Source organism: Lepidochelys olivacea (genome assembly GCF_965140295.1).
Source record: "Lepidochelys olivacea isolate rLepOli2 genome assembly, chromosome: 10".
Lineage (NCBI taxonomy): Eukaryota > Metazoa > Chordata > Testudines > Cheloniidae > Lepidochelys > Lepidochelys olivacea.
In genome coordinates, this window is record NC_140420.1 from 4,468,763 (window position 1) to 4,484,474 (window position 15,712).

At 49.7% G+C, this 15,712-nt stretch overlaps 1 protein-coding gene across 2 annotated transcripts in view; it reads right to left on the bottom strand.

Moving 5' to 3' along the window:
- LOC311527622 (testis-expressed protein 2-like) overlaps positions 1–15,111 on the bottom strand; it is a 39,562-nt gene extending 24,451 nt beyond the window's left edge. The window contains exon 1 of one of the 2 annotated variants that reach the window (XM_084641793.1): positions 15,032–15,111. The gene's annotated coding sequence lies outside the window, so the exon portion shown is untranslated. Of the gene's footprint in view, positions 1–12,434; positions 12,569–15,031 lie in introns of those variants that run through there. The other variant, XM_084641794.1, reaches the window with a different exon arrangement.
- Positions 15,112–15,712: the final 601 nt, after the last annotated feature.

Consider the following 15,712-nt stretch of genomic DNA (forward strand, 5'->3'; position numbering starts at 1 on the left):
CAAACACAACCCTCCCAAGCTCCGCCAAACAATTGGTCAAAAAATCCAGCAGGAAACATTATTAATCATTATTTGCATTTGTGGGTATGCATTATTTGGAGAGGAAGGCTGTTCCAATGTCCAAGGCATTGGGCTGGGACTCGGGAGATCTAGGTTCAACTCTGGACTCTGTGCTGACTTCCTCTGTGACTCTAGGCAAGTGACTTAGGCCCAGTTCCTTAGAGTTATATATGGGAGTTAAGCACCAAAGTACCTTTCAGGATCTGTGCCTTAGTCTCTGTGGTCTCATTTTCCCCACTGTAAAATGAAGATCATAATGCTTCCTTTCACAGTCTCCCTTTACTGACCTTGCCTGTTTGGACTGTGGGCTCTTTGGGACAGGGACTGTCTCTCACTATGAGTATGTACAGCCCCAAGCACAGTGGGGCTCTGACTCTGTGGGGGCTGCTAGGTGTCACCACACTACAAATAATAAATGACAGTATTTGCTATTCTGCTTGGGAGGGGGCAGGAGTCGGGTGAAAACATTTACCATTCTGGACAGAAAACTCCTGCTAACGACACGCCGCAGGGCCACTTGGAAAGTCATAGTGATAGCTAGGCTAGAACTCTGCTCCCCCTGGCTCCAAAAGTACAGATCATTTACGCTACAGGAGAATCTTTATTCGCAGTATAGGGCCCATGACACACTGTTGAGCAGTTCTTATTCCATCCAGTAGGGGGTAGAAGAGATAAACATAAGAACATAAGAATGGTCATACTGGGTCAGACCAAAGGTCCATCCAGCCCAGTATCCTGTCTGCCAACAGTGGCCAATGCCAAGTGCCCCAGAGGTAGTGAACCTAACAGGTAATGCTCAGTGATCTCTCTCCTGCCATCCGTCTCCACCCTCTGACAGAGGCTAGGGACACCATTCCTTTCCCAGCCTGGCTAATAGCCATTAATGGACTTAGTCTCCATGAATTTGTCCAGTTCTGTTTTAAACCCTTTTATAGTCCTAGCCTTCACAACCTCCTCCGGCAAGGAGTTCCACAGGTTGACTGCACACTGAGTGAAGAAGAACTTCCTTTTATTTGTTTTAAACCTGCTGCCCATTAATTTCATTTGGTGGCCCCTAGTTCTTATATTATGGGAACAAGTAAATAACTTTTTCTTGTTCACTTTCTCCACATCACTCGTGATTTTATATACCGCTATCATATCCCCCCTTATCTCCTTTTTTTCCAAGCTGAAAAGTCCTAGCCTCTTTAATCTCTCCTCATATGGGACCCGTTCCAAACCCCTAATCGTTTTAGTTGCTCTTTTCTGAACCTTTTTTAACGCCAGTATATCTTTTTTGAGATGAGGGGACCACATCTGTACACAGTATTCAAGATATGGGCGTACCATGGATTTATATAAGGGCAAGAAGATATTCTCCATCTTAGTCTCTATCCCTTTTTTAATGATTCCTAACATCCCGTTTGATATTTTGACTGCCACTGCACACTGCGTGGACGTCTTCAGAGAACTATCCATGATGACTCCAAGATCTTTCTCCTGATTAGTTGTAGCTAAATTAGCCCCCATCATATTGTATGGATAGTTGAGGTTATTTTTTCCAATGTGCATTACTTTACATTTATCCACATTAAATTTCATTTGCCATTTTGTTGCCCAATCACTTAGTTTTGTGAGATCTTTTTGAAGTTCTTCACAACCTGCTTTGGTCCTAACTATCTACTATGATTCTATGATTCTATCTTGAGCAGTTTAGTATCATCTGCAAACTTTGCCACCTCACTGTTTACCCCTTTCTCCAGATCATTTATGAATAAGTTGAATAGGATTGGTCCAGGACTGACCCTTGGGGAACACCACTAGTCACCCCTCTCCATTCTGAAAATTTACCATTTATTCCTACCCTTTGTTCCCTGTCTTTTAACCGGTTCTCAATCCATGAAAGGATCTTCCCTTCTATCTCATGACAACTTAATTTATGTACGAGCCTTTGGTGAGGGACCTTGTCAAAGGCTTTCTGGAAATCTAAGTACACTATGTCCACTGGATCCCCCTTGTCCACATGTTTGTTGCCCCTTCAAAGAACTCTAAGAGATCAGTAAGACATGATCTCCCTTTACAGAAACCATGTTGACTTTTGTGCAACAATTTATGTTCTTCTATGTGTCTGACAAGTTTATTCTTTACTATTGTTTCAACTAATTTTCCCGTTACTGACGTTAGACTTACCGGTCTGTAATTGCCAGGATCACCTCTAGAACCCTTCTTAAATATTGGCGTTATATTAGCCATCTTCCAGTCATTGGGTACAGTAGCTGATTTAAAGGACAGGTTACAAACCATAGTTAATAGTTCCGCAATTTCACATTGGAGTTCTTTCAGAACTCTTGGGTGAATGCCATCTGGTCCTGGTGACTTGTTCCTGTTAAGTTTCTCAATTAATTCCAAAACCTCCTCTAGTGACACTTCAATCTGTGACAATTCCTCAGATTTGTCACCTACAAAAGATGGCTCAGGTTTGGGAATCTCCCTAACATCCTCAGCCATGAAGACTGAAGCAAAGAATTCATTTAGTTTCTCCGCGATGACTTTATCGTCTTTAAGTGCTCCTTTTGTATCTCAATCATCCAGGGACCCCACTGGTTGTTTAGCAGTCTTCCTGCTTCTGATGTGCTTAAAAAACATTTTGTTATTACCTCTTGAGTTTTTGGCTAGCTGTTCTTCAAACTCCTTTTTGGCTTTTCTTATTACATTTTTACACTTAATTTGGCAGTGTTTATGCTCCTTTCTATTTACCTCACTAGGATCTGACTTCCACTTTTTAAAATATGCCTTTTTATCTCTCACTGCTTCTTTTACATGGTTGTTAAGCCACAGTGGCTCTTTTTTAGTTCTTTTACTGTGTTTTTTAATTTGGGGTATACACTTAAGTTGAGCCTCTATTATGGTGTCTTTGAAAAGTGTCCATGCAGCTTGCAGGGATTTCACCCTAGTCACTGTACCTTTTAATTTCTGTTTAACTAACCTCCTCGTTTTTGCAATGTTCCCCTTTCTGAAATTAAATGCCACCGTGTTGGGCTGTTGAGGTGTTCTTCCCACCACAGGAATGTTAAATGTTGTTATATTATGGTCACTATTTCCAAGCGGTCCTATTATAGTTACCTCTTGGACCAGATCCTGCGCTCCACTCAGGACTAGATCGAGAGTTGCCTCTCCCCTTGTGGATTCTCGTACCAGCTGCTCCAAGAAGCAGACATTTAAAGTATTGAGAAATTTTGTCTCTGCATTTCGTCCTGAGGTGACATGTATCCAGTCAATAGGGGGATAATTGAAATTCCCCACTATTATTGAGTTCTTTAGTTTGACAGCCTCTCTAATCTCCCTTAGCATTTCATCGTCACTATCACTGTCCTGGTCAGGTGGTCGACAATAGATCCCTACTGTTGTATTCTTATTAGAGCGTGGAATTACTATCCAGAGAGATTCTATGGAACATGTGGATTCACTGAAGATTTTTATTTCATTTGATTCTCCATTTTCTTTCACATATAGTGCCACTCCCCTCTCCCACCCTGCACGACCTGTTCTGTCTTTCCAATATATTTTGTACCCCGGAATGATTGTGTCCCATAGATTGTCCTCACTCCACCAGGTTTCTGTGGTGCCTATTACATCAATATCCTCCTTTAACACGAGGCACTCTAGTTCACCCCTCTTATAATTTAGACCCCAGCCAGTTCGTTACTGTGCCAAGCAGTGCACTCAAAATGAGTCGTTAGGAATGAATTCCAAAGCAGACTCCACGTTTCTGTGTTCCTGTTCCAAATAGCCAGGCTGGGGTGTCCAGTGCTGCTCAGATTTACAGTGGAGAAAAATAATACTTAGCACTTATAGAGCTTTGGGGGCCAAATGGAGCCCTGCCGTCAGCGGGTGCATCTAGCCTGGCCTGCTTACACCAGGCCTGCACTGGGCCCTGGTCTTCAAAGAACTTGACAGACACAAATTAAGTCTAGGCTCTGCAGCACCTGCCTCTGGCTCAGTTTGTATAATCTCACGCTTCATGGGCTTCATATTCCCTCCCTCCTCCTGATTTACATGAGCAAATTGTTCCCAGAATAAACCGGACGGATGCCCCAGTCCATCCAGGAATCATTGCCGAGAGGGAGCATCTCCTTGGGGCTCCCGCGAGCACCCATCGCACTGGACCTAGCCACTGTATTTTGCTGGAGAGCTCCCTGTCCAGCTACAAGGCCTTTGCAAACGCTTCCTTTTGCAGTCAGCTGCGTGGATGCGGCACGTTTGTTAGCAATGGTGACTGATTTGCATTTACACTTCTGCCGCTCTCAGGAGGCGTCTAGAGGTGAAGAACAAAGACGCCTGTTCGACTGCGCTTAACCAGCCTCTCCGCAGCAGCCGTCTCATATCGTTCCACGCCGTGCAGTGGATGGAGATTTACCTCCTTCCAGTGAGATCACAACAGAAGGCTGAGGTTGATCTTGCAGCTTTCGCGGCATGCTGATGTTCGAGCTTCAGGGTTCACGATACCCTGCACTGCTGTCACCCGTTTTCTTGAAGCTAAATGAGGCTGGCATTTTCTGAACATGCCTGGCATGTCCCAGCCCACCTGGGGGGCAGAACAGCTGTTCTCATCCCCATTGTACAGCTTGCTTAACAAAAGCAAAGTGAAGTTAAGATCAAGCACGAGAGTGGTGGGCAGAGCTGGGGAGAGAATCCAGTGATGGCTATTACAGGTGTGCCTAGAGACCCCAGTTAGGCCCCATTGTGCTAAGCCTTGTACAGCCGTGTCCCTACCCCAAAGGGTTTACACTCAAAGTAACCCAGGATTCTGGACTCCCATTTCCCTGCTCTGTGCACCAGAAAACAAAGCCTTCCCTTCCTCCTCTGTACGATGGGGTATGCAAGTCCCGGAAGGGGTTAATGGGCTACTGGTGGCCCAATCAGCTTGCCCTGGGACACCTGGGGCAGGAGTCAGGCTTCCAGGGAGGAGCTAAAAGGGAGAGAGAAAGCAGATGCTGAGTTCTCACTGTGGGAGAGAAGGCTGAGCTGTTGCTGATCAGGTATCCCAGAGGAAAGGGAAGCATGAGAGTCCTCTGGAAGGTGCCTAGCTGGAGCATGCTGGAGGCTGGATGGAGCAGAGGAAGATCGACAGGGAAACTGAATCTGAGGACCTGCTGTCCTGCCCAGTGCTACAAGGGGGTTCTCTGGTAAGCATGTGCTACTACGCTGCTCTCAAAATAAAGCCCCTCCCACCCTTAAAACTCTTCACTAACTGCCTCTGGATTGGTCTTTGCTCCTAAATGTTGCAGTGTTGGAAGACTGGAGACCAGTGTATCAATACATGTTAACCGCTTGCCATGCAGGATTCAGGGTATATTTGTTGTTACTGTGGTTAGGCTTGTCTGGTAGCGATCAGTCATGTTAAATGAAGCTCTTTTTAAAGGTGTGGTTTAACTGATTATGTTAAGTGACTGGGGTTGTTTAACACCCTGTTCTGAGAGCGATTGTGATGAAAGATTCGACCAGTGCCCTCCTTAGGATGGTGTAGATGGGCCTTGGATACATTGCTTCTCGGCAACCACTTCACAGAACAGAACTAAACCCTGACTTAGCAGAGACCTTATTAGCTGCAAGGCCCAGGTCCTGCTGTCATTAAGGAATTTACAGGTGCAGACCCTTAATGCCAATGCACTGCACCGAAAAGCCACGAAAATGATTAAAAGATGGGAAAACACAGCCAACAGCAAAAAGACTTCAGGAGCCCTGTTTATTTGTTTTTCTTATCAAAGAGAATGTCATTGAGCACAGTCCATAAGTACCTATATAGAGATCAGAAATTTGGTAATAGAGGGCTCTTCAGTCTAGCAGACAAAGGTACAACCAGATCCAATGAGATCGAAGCTAGACTACTTCAGACTAGAAATAAGGTGCAGATTTTTAGCAATGAGGGTAATTAACATCTTACCAAGGGATTCTCCATCACTGGCAATTTTAAAATCAGGAGTGGATGTTTTCTAGAAGATCTGCTCTAGTTAAAGCACAGCTACTGGACTTGCAGCAGGAATTATTCAGGGTTGTGTTGTGCAGGAAGTCAGACTAGATGACTGCAATGGTCTCTTCTGGCCTTAAAATCCATGATGTTAAAAGCTCAGACCACTGCACGCTTACTCTGGTGTCAGACCAAATGAAGCTGCACTGCCTTAAGCTTCGCTCTGTATCAGGGCAGCATGCCCAAATGAGGGGTGTGCACTGGTGTATGTGAGCTAGTTACCCGCCTGCAAATGTCTTTCGTGTAGACAGGGCCCCATGTGAGGAGCAGCTAGTACAAGGATAGAGGTGCAAGACGGAGCATGAGCAATTCTTCCACGATCCTTCTACTCTGCCAAACCACATTCAGCACCGTTCTTTATTATCTGTGTTGTGGCTGCACCCAGAGACCCCCCCCCATCAGCTCATTGCACAAACACCTGGGAAGAGAAAGGCCCTGCCGCTGTCCCGATCTACTTGGCATGTTTCAGTTTAGCTATGTGGTGGCCTGCAGAGACCTTGCAGGTGGGTGCGGAGAGCTGGCTGGTCCCATAATGCTGCCACCCCAACCTTATCTTCAGCTACCAAATACCAGTGAAAGAAGCTAAAAACATACAAATAGTTTCCTAAGGTTCCTTTGTCCTTGTAAATAACAGCTGCAGTTGCCCCGGGAATGTTACACAATTGCCAGTGGGAATGGAGCTGGTCTGAGCAATTTCCATCCCTCCCACGGATAAGAAAGCAGTGTACAAAGAAGGGTGAGTATCTTGATCCCTATTTTACAGATGGGGAAACTGAGGCCCAGAGAAGTGAAGCAACTTGTCCGAGAGGCAGAACTGGGCCTGGGAGCAGACCTGGCTCCCCGTGCAGGCTCAGACTGCTGCGCCTACTGCCTCTCGCAGAAAACCTGCCCACGGAGGAGGGGGTGGCCCAGGCTGTGAAAAGGGCTGTGAACGCTCGAGTCACACGGCCGTTGTGCAGATTCCCTAATGCTGCTTGCTCGCAAACGAGACCAGATTGTCCTGAGTCATGGTGTCATCTCTGTACACTGAGCCCGCTGCCCCCTGGGTACCAGAACTAGCTCCAGGTATGGAATAGGCAGATACTGGCTCGGAGCAGCTTTTGCATTCAGAGCCAGATCCTGAGAGGCCCGGACCTTTTGCTGTGTCAGCAGCAAGTGCTTGAGGGCTCAGCACCTCTCAGAACTTGGCCTTTCTTCAATTATCCCAGTCATATTTTGCTTGGTTTTTAAAAGCTAAAAAGTCCGATATCCTAAGAGGCCATTAATACATCCACAGCCTGTTCGGTAATAACAGCTTGTTTTTATATAGTAGCTTTCATCCAGAAAGAACTCAAAGCATGGTACATGCTATATATAAACCACTGAAATGCAGCCACCTCTGGGGAACAATGGCAGCAGTGCACTGCACTGCCTCAGGGGGAGGAGGAAGGCTGGCCAAGGATGCCAGGACAAATCCTTATACTTAAGCTGGGGATCAGACAGGGGCCATTAATTGCCACGCAAAGCAGGCTGCACCTTGGCTACAGGTCTTGTCAGAAAGACTTACACCCATTCCCGTTCCATGCAGTGTGCATCTGTCTTGGAAGGTTTAAAGAGCTGGAGAGTCTGCTGGGATGTCAGTGTGGACTTTCAGATACAGTAGGTAGGTTAAACCTGGTGCTTAGAACTCGAAGCTGTCCCCTGTGATTTTTACAGGTGAGCCTTGGATGATAACCTCGTGGGTTAGCTCCGGGTTCAAAATGGGAAATATTTAACCAGGGGAATTCTCTGGCTGCCATCTTTCCTCGCTGCCCACGTTGTGTTAATTAATTCAGTTCCTCAATTCAACCATTAAAAAGGCTCTTTGCACAAGAATTTCGGCCTGCTTTGTAGATCCAAGAGGTCTGAGAAGCGCTGGAGCTGATCTAAACCCAAGATCAGACCCATTTTGACCTACAGTTCATAAAAGAGCATACGATAGAATTATAACGAATAAAACTCAGCATGCCAGTGGCAACTTTCATCTGAGGGTCTCAAAGCGCTTTACAAACACTCATGAATTAAGCCTCCCTGGAAAGTAGGGGAGTATTAGCCTCAAGGGGAAACTGAGGCACAGAGGTGAAATGTGATTCTTTTTTTGCCTACTGCTTCAAACTCCCTCCCTTCCTTTGAATGGTATCTTGCTCGGTGTGGATAACTAAGCTTACTATTCCCCCACTGTTGTGTCTTTTGCTCTTTACACAATGTACAGAATATGAAGGAACCCTATGGCACAACCCTATGGCACGGGTCCACATAACCGTGATTTGCCAGGCCTAGTTCCATGAATACACCAGTGCACTGGCAGAGTGCTAGTAACTCTGAAACATAGAAGGCAGGGGGTGGGGGGGTCACTTGAAAGCTCACAATCGTTATTTTTTGAGGCATATTACCCACTTCTGTACACCTTGCAAGGTGCTACAAACATCTACACAGACAAGCTCATCAAAAGTGACTAGAGAGTTTGGATGTGTGAGACCTCCTAAAGGGGGCTGATTTTCAGAAAGTGCTGAGCACCTCCTCTCCCCCAGCAAAGAGTCCCTTGAAGGCATCTCCGATTAGTCACTCAAACACTGAGGCACTCCAAATCACTCGTCACTTTTGAAAATTTTGGCCAAAAATACTAGGAATGGGGTCTCAGCTGGACCCAAACTTCCTCAGAGCTTGTGGGAGTTTGGATCCAGGGGTCTGATTTGCTCCAATAGAGCGATGAAGGAGAGCTGCACCCTGAAATGATCCAGTGTTTAGGATTGTTCAGTTGGGACAGTTTGGTCTGATCTTTCTCAAAAAGCACACCCATGTCTCTAGTCTGATAACATGTTAATTGCACAAAGCTGTAACGGCTACCGTGTGCTGTTTACAAATGCTACCTGATCATCTTGTAATATAAAGGTTCACCCAATCTTGAATCTATCCAATTAAAGCTCCCAGCATCTTATTCCCAGATGAGCCATTGCCAAATTAGTGTTCATTTGTTGCAAAATTAGCCAGAGTTAATTGAAAAAATAAATTTCCAAAGAGTTCTCTCCAGCCTATTAAACCTGTCAGTGGCTGCTTGAGAAGGGAGCAGGCTGCTGGAGACTGCACCAGAGTTTTGCTTCACTTCAAAGAGACTGATTTATGAGCCAACCAAAAGGGTGAGAAATCCCTCATCTAATTATCACTGAAATATACAGACACAGAAAACAAACTGCTGTGGTTATTAGTCTGGTGACTGGAGAGCTCTTCCAGTTGCTCTTTGATGAGGAAGTGATGCAATTTTAAGGAAACCAAACTGCAATCAAAAGATATAAATTATCTGCAAACTGACCTTTTTATAAAACAGATTGACATATTCCAGGCAAAAAGCTTGGCCAAACGCTGAGAAATCAAGCACCCACAAGGCAGGATATAGACAGAAAAGGCTGAAGCTCAGCTTTAACTCTGTCCTCTTGAGCTTCTGCTTTAAAATATTTGACTGATCACTGAATCCTAGAGTCAATACACATTGGAATTTCTTATACAGCCTCAGGTACAATCTTCAAGCTTGGCTTGATTTTTTTTTTAAAGTTGCAATGGGATCTACAAAACAAGCCTAGCTTGAAGAAAAGCAGCATTATTGAGTTATGGCTATATATTATGACAGCTGGTTCTGATTCAGATGGGTCAGGAAAGAGTAAATCCTGAACTAAAATAGGCCCTGGGCAAGTGTGTGCAGTTTTGTCTGGAGGTGCTAGCTTCGGAAAGAACTTTGCGATCAGTTTCGCCCTGAGGGTATCATGGCAGCACCATAGAATTCAGGTCCTGAGCTTTTTGGAAACGTCACCCCTGGGAGTGGAATTGCTTTGCCTTGCTCTTCACTGACTCGGTCCACATGATGCTCAGAACAGTGTTGCTGACAGTCCTGGGTGGAGCTGTCTCCAGCCCTCCTGGATCAGAGAATGGGTGCAGGCAGTGGCAATAATGGGGTGAAACCGGGGAGATGCTGGAAGTCCCTCTCTCACAAAAGGCCAAGGTCACTCTGTGCACAAACAGTGGAAGGGGGAGCGAGACAAGCTCTTTAGGGCAGGGGCCACCTTTGTTCTCTTTGTACAGCACCTAGCACAATGGCACCCTGGTCCATAACTGGGGCTCCTAGGTGCTATCGTAATACAAATAATAGGACCTGATACAGCCCAAAGGCTCCTACACCTGTTGGCTTCACTGCCTCACTGCCCATGACCAGTTGCTGCGTCAGACTCCTTCTCATCCAGTGGATTAGATTTGTGGCCCTTGTAAACAGCTGTTACAGGTCAGGACTGCAAGGCATTGGTACAGCTGTGTGTAGGAGCCTAGGACTGGGCCAGCAGGAGATGCTACAGGTTAGCACTGAGGGGTTAGCAGAATGGTGTCGGGCTCAGGACTGCCACTGCAGGGGCTTGCAGGTGAGGACTGAGGGGCAGTGGCAGAGCTGTGCGGGTGGGGAGTCCAGGGCTGGGATGCGGGGCAGGGGAGGAGGCTGCAGGACAGCTCCAAGGTGCATTGGCAGAGCTGGGTCAGACCAACTGCTGGAACGGTAGGGTGGGTGCAGGCTAGAAGTGAGGGGCCGAGTGGGCGCGGGGAATAAGATGCGGGGCAGGGGAGGAGGCTGCAGGACAGCTCCAAGGTGCATTGGCAGAGCTGGGTCAGACCAACTGCTGGAACGGTAGGGTGGGTGCAGGCTAGAAGTGAGGGGCCGAGTGGGCGCGGGGAATACTGTGTGTCTGGGCGGAGGGCCATTGGCAGGCCTGGGCCGGGAAGCTCAGTCCCAACCTCCTCTGCCCTGCCTAGCTGGCACCATCCCAGGGTTTCACCTTTCTGAGCATGGACGGTCACAGCTCGGCCCAGATAAAAATAAAACCGGCAGCTGCGGAACGTGTAACCACACTCCCCCGCCTCGCGCCTCTGGGTCGCGGGGTAAGTGCTGGGCTGGTCACGAGGTGCTGAGAGTGTCGCTTTAAAATGGCCTGGAGAGCTGGGGGGGTGGTTGTGTGGGTGGGTGTTTTATGGGTGCCCTCTTCTCCTGGATGGGCTGAATTCTGATCTCTGTGGTGGGGGGGTAGCCCCAGTGACAAAGTTATACCTGAGCACCCAGGGAAGTCAGCAGTTCCCGGTTCCCTTTACTAATGCAGCTTGGGGAGAAATTTCTGTCTTCCGCAGGGGATGCAAACTTAATACCAACCTGACCACTGGCTAAAAGGAGGGGGAGTTCTTAAATCTTTTAAGGAGTCCCCATGAGCCTCTGGTTCTCTTTCTGTCCCAAACAACGACCAAGGGACTCTTTCTGTCTCAATGTGGTCTAGAGCTCAGGCTGCGGGGTTGGGAGTCGGATGACCTAGGTCCTAGTCCCAGTTGTGACCTTTGGGTAGTTGCTTCCCCTCCTTTGTGGTCTCTGTTTAGCCTGTGAGCTCTTCGGGGCAGGGACTCTCTCTTACTGTGTGACTATAAAGCACCTCGCACAAAGAACCCTGATCCCAGGTGCTGCCATGATACAAAGCATTATAATAACTTCTGTTCAGTGAATGCAGTGGGCACTCTCTCCTCCACAGTCTCGTCTCTGCACTGCTGTTTTCACTGACCCTAAGCATATAGCTCACATCCAAGAGCCCGGGCATCGAGGAGAGAGCCCCATTCCAGCGCTGACAAGCAGCAGAAATGCTGCCGTGCAGGCAGCGGGATTCAGACATGGGGTCCGCATGGGCTCAAGGCAGATGAGCACCACAGCTCTCATTGACCTCCATCGTAACAGGCCCTGACCCCTGCGGCGATTCAGGACTTGTGCTGTCTGTTCACTTGCCCCAGCTGACGCCATCCCCATCCGCTGCCACTAACGCTGTGCTGGGCATCGCAGAGATCAGGCTGGCCGCACATTAAATGCACTGAGCCACATGCAGTCCCGGATAAGCATGTGCGTTCCCTGTTGGTGTTAAGGGGTGGAGGGTCTAACAGGCATGGCTCGAATCTCGATAAGAAGCCCCTTTGTTTAATCAGACTATATCTGATTAGAGGAGAATTTTTCAGGACAAAAATCCCTTACAAGCATGGTCTACTCTTGAGAGAGTATCGCCATGACAATGGTACCTAAACCATAGGTTATTGTAAAAATATTATAAGCCCAATTCATCCTTCAGGTTCATACTCTGGCAGCTCCACGGCGTATGTCCCGAGAGCCAGATCCCAGCTGGCGGAGCACTATTGAACTTAGTAGAGCAGTGCTGATTTACACCAGCTGAAGACTGGCCCCAAGGAGGCATTTGGCCCATTGTCTCTTATGAGCCTTTTCCTGCCTGTTTGATCCCTCTGAGTCGTAAATACCCGGTATTAAAAATAACACATCGCTTGTTCTACACACCACAAAGCAAGGCAGGTAAGTCGTGTCCTCAGCTCCCCGTTCCCCATGGGCCCCGCTGCCACCTCCAGTGACTTGCTGCTCTCTGATCCACAGGACGCACGCTCCAGCGAGAGGTCCTCGCTTAATGGTCCCATGGCACCTGCCACCGATAACAAATTCCGCTTTGTCCTCTGGGAGGGAGCTTTGCAGAAATCTATCTGAGATGAATGACTGACCTAATTTGAAATGGCAGCATCCAGAAGGCAGAGTGGCTGCCACCGCCTGCCTGAGCACAGAGATTTCAAAGCCCTGGGCACTGTTCGATTCGGAGCTGCGCCCGGACCAGCTGTTTGTAACCAAAGAACCCAGAGCCCTCCATGTACACCGGGATCGTCACTCTGCTCTGGGTCTAGAGCAGTGGCTCTCAACCTGCAGGCTGCTTGTGGCCCAATCAGCACCCAGCTGTGTCCCATGTGACATCCTCAGGGCCATACAGGTAGTATATATATTGTGTGGATGTGGCCCCCATAACACAGAGAGAGCTGCAGTGGCAGCCCACGGTGATAAATGGGTTTAGAAACACTGGTCTAGAAGGACAGAGGTGCTGATGTTCAGAGCATATTGCTACACAGGCTTGTTGCTTGGAGGTGATTGGAAAAGGACAAAGCTATGGGGGCGGTGTCCTTTTTTGCTTCTTCATATTGGAGAACGAAGGCTGGAGCAAGCATGTTTCCTTTTATTTTCAAAATGTGTCTCTATTTTTTAGATTAAAAATTCAGGCCTCGTCTCCCCTGTCTCCATGGCCCACTGGAGAACTACTGGGCTTATAACATCAAAGGTTTTGAGGATGAGAGGGGATTGCTTGTGATTTTTATTCAGTTTTATCTAATGGTCCTTTTAGAATCTGGGGAAAGAGCTCTCTTTACTAAGGAACCAGCGCCTTCAGCTAAAGGCTCAGAAAGCTTCTGATCCACATCCCTGAGTTACCCAAGGAGTCATCTGACAAAAACAGGGAAGAAAAGATTTGAGATACCGGATATTTATAAGGGAAAAAAGAACCCTGCATGCCAACATGCTCACACATGCACCTTTCAGGCCCCATAAAGAAGCAAAACAAAGGGGATTGAATCCAGATCTTTTCTTTTGCAGATCACTTTCAGAGCTACTTGGTTCTCTTGCATCATCAGCAGCTGACACCCACTTCAGTACATCCACCTGATAAAAGCTATGGGCAGGATCTTGCAAAGGGCTGTGGGTGGGTAGCAGGGGCTGGACTGCAGGATTGGAGCCTAAATATTACTGGCTGCTGGCATTGCATCCTGCAGCCCTTATACATGCGAGCAGCTCCCTGATCCTGTGGGGATCTCAAGGAAATCTCCTGGGGCAACTGCATGGAGACCCTTTGCTTCCAGTCTGTCTCCCAGCCACCTGGGGGCCTACTTCTGTCCCTGGACAGGACAGCTGTGCTGTTAGGGTTCCTTGACAGCAGCAGCCCCTTGAGCCCACACAAGGTGGTGATCCCTGGACTGAAGATTCAGTGTATTGCCTTGCTCCTGTTTGCCCTATGGGTTTGGGGGATTGGAAGAAACCTGTGGAGCCCAGCTGCTACCCTCAAGTTCCCAGCTCTCCTTTCCTTGCTCTCTCTCAGTCTGTGGATCTAGATCCACAGGGAGCCCCCCACAGGGAGCCATTGGAGGTGCATACTGAAGAGCTCCCCCCTCTCCACACACCCCTAGACTGATCCATTCTCATGATCCAAGGCACAGGGCATTCAGCCTGCAAGGTCCTTGGGGGAGGGGCTGTCTGTTGTAACCCCCTGGACAGCACCATGCACACATCTGCAGGCAATAGAAATAAAGAACAATGACCACTGCTCTGGGAAGAGCGATGCCGTGGCACCAGGTCCGTAAATCCTGCACCCTTCCCCAGCACTGTATTCACTAGACAGACAGGTAAAACCCACGCCAAAGCAGCTGAGGAGACTTCTGCTTGGCTGGGGGGATCCTGACTGCACTGGGAGGGGAGACACAACGGCCTATCTGTCCCTCTGTTGCATCCACCCACGGTCTTGCTCCAGTCGCTAAGTGGGAGCAGGAGTCTAAGGCCCTGTTAAAACTCTGGGGTGTGTGCAGCCCACAGACAGCCCCGAAATCGTTCCAGCCCTGTGCTCTTCCTGGCTCGCCCCTAACAGGAGGGCAAACACCAGGCTGAGACCCAGGCTGCCTCTGGGATTTCATAGAAGGGACCTCTGGAGATCACTAAGGCCAACCCCCGGACCAATCCCCAATGTTTGCCCCAGGTCCCTAAATGGCCCCCTCAAGGATTGAACTCGCAACCCTAGCTTTAGCAGGCCGATGCTCAAACCACTGAGCTGTCCCGCCCCCCCTAAGGATTTGCAGCCTGAGGTCTGAGCCCCGGGCAGCCCCTGCGGGAGCGGGGCTTTGCGCAGCGGCCACGCAGCCCGGCTGCAACCCCGGCAAGTCCAGGCTGCCAAAGAACAAACTTCCAGGCGCCACTCCCCGCCGTTTCGCTGCGCGGCCGGGCTCGCAGGCTGGGGCCAGGCTCCCGCTGTTCCCCGGGCAGCGGGGCGAGCCCAGGCGGACGCGCGGGGGACTCACCTGCCCGGGAGCCGGGGGAGCGAGGCGGTAGCGGCGGGCGGGGCTGGCCGGCCCCCCGCCCCCGGGCCGCTTCAGCTGGAGACGCGGGCGGCCGGAGAGCTAGCCCGGGGGCATGGCCGGGCGGCTGCCATCCGCCCACGGGCGGCTGCCCGCGCCGCAAGCCCCTGCGCCCGGGCGGCGCTGCTGCTGCAAGCGGCTCCGATCCCCGTGGGCTGGACTCGGCTCCCAGGGTCCCGGCTCCTGCTCCCGGCCCCTCTGCAGCGGCGGGAGCCGGGCCCAGGCTGGGCGGGCTCGCTGCGTGGCGGAGCTCAGCGCGGGTCTCCCCGCCCCGCCCCGCCGGCTCCCGGGGAAGGAGCGCGGCGAGCCCCGGGGAGGGGGCGCGGCGAGCCCCGGCTGGCTGGCGGGAGAGCAGCCCGGCGGCGCGGGCAGCGGCTCATTGTCAGCCCCGGCTGCTGCGGCGTTGGCAGGGCTGGCGCTTTGAGCGGCTAGAGCCTTGGAGATCCCCCCTTGTCACCTTGCCACACTGTCAGCGCCAGCCTTCCTTAGCTGGGGGGGGGGGGTTGGGAATAAGGGTCCCCCCTACCTGCAGGGGTGGCAGAAGGGCTCGCTGCTCCTTATAGAGGGAAAGAATAAGCCCCTCCGCTGTGCCCCAGTGGCCGAGATCCTATAAATACCCCATCC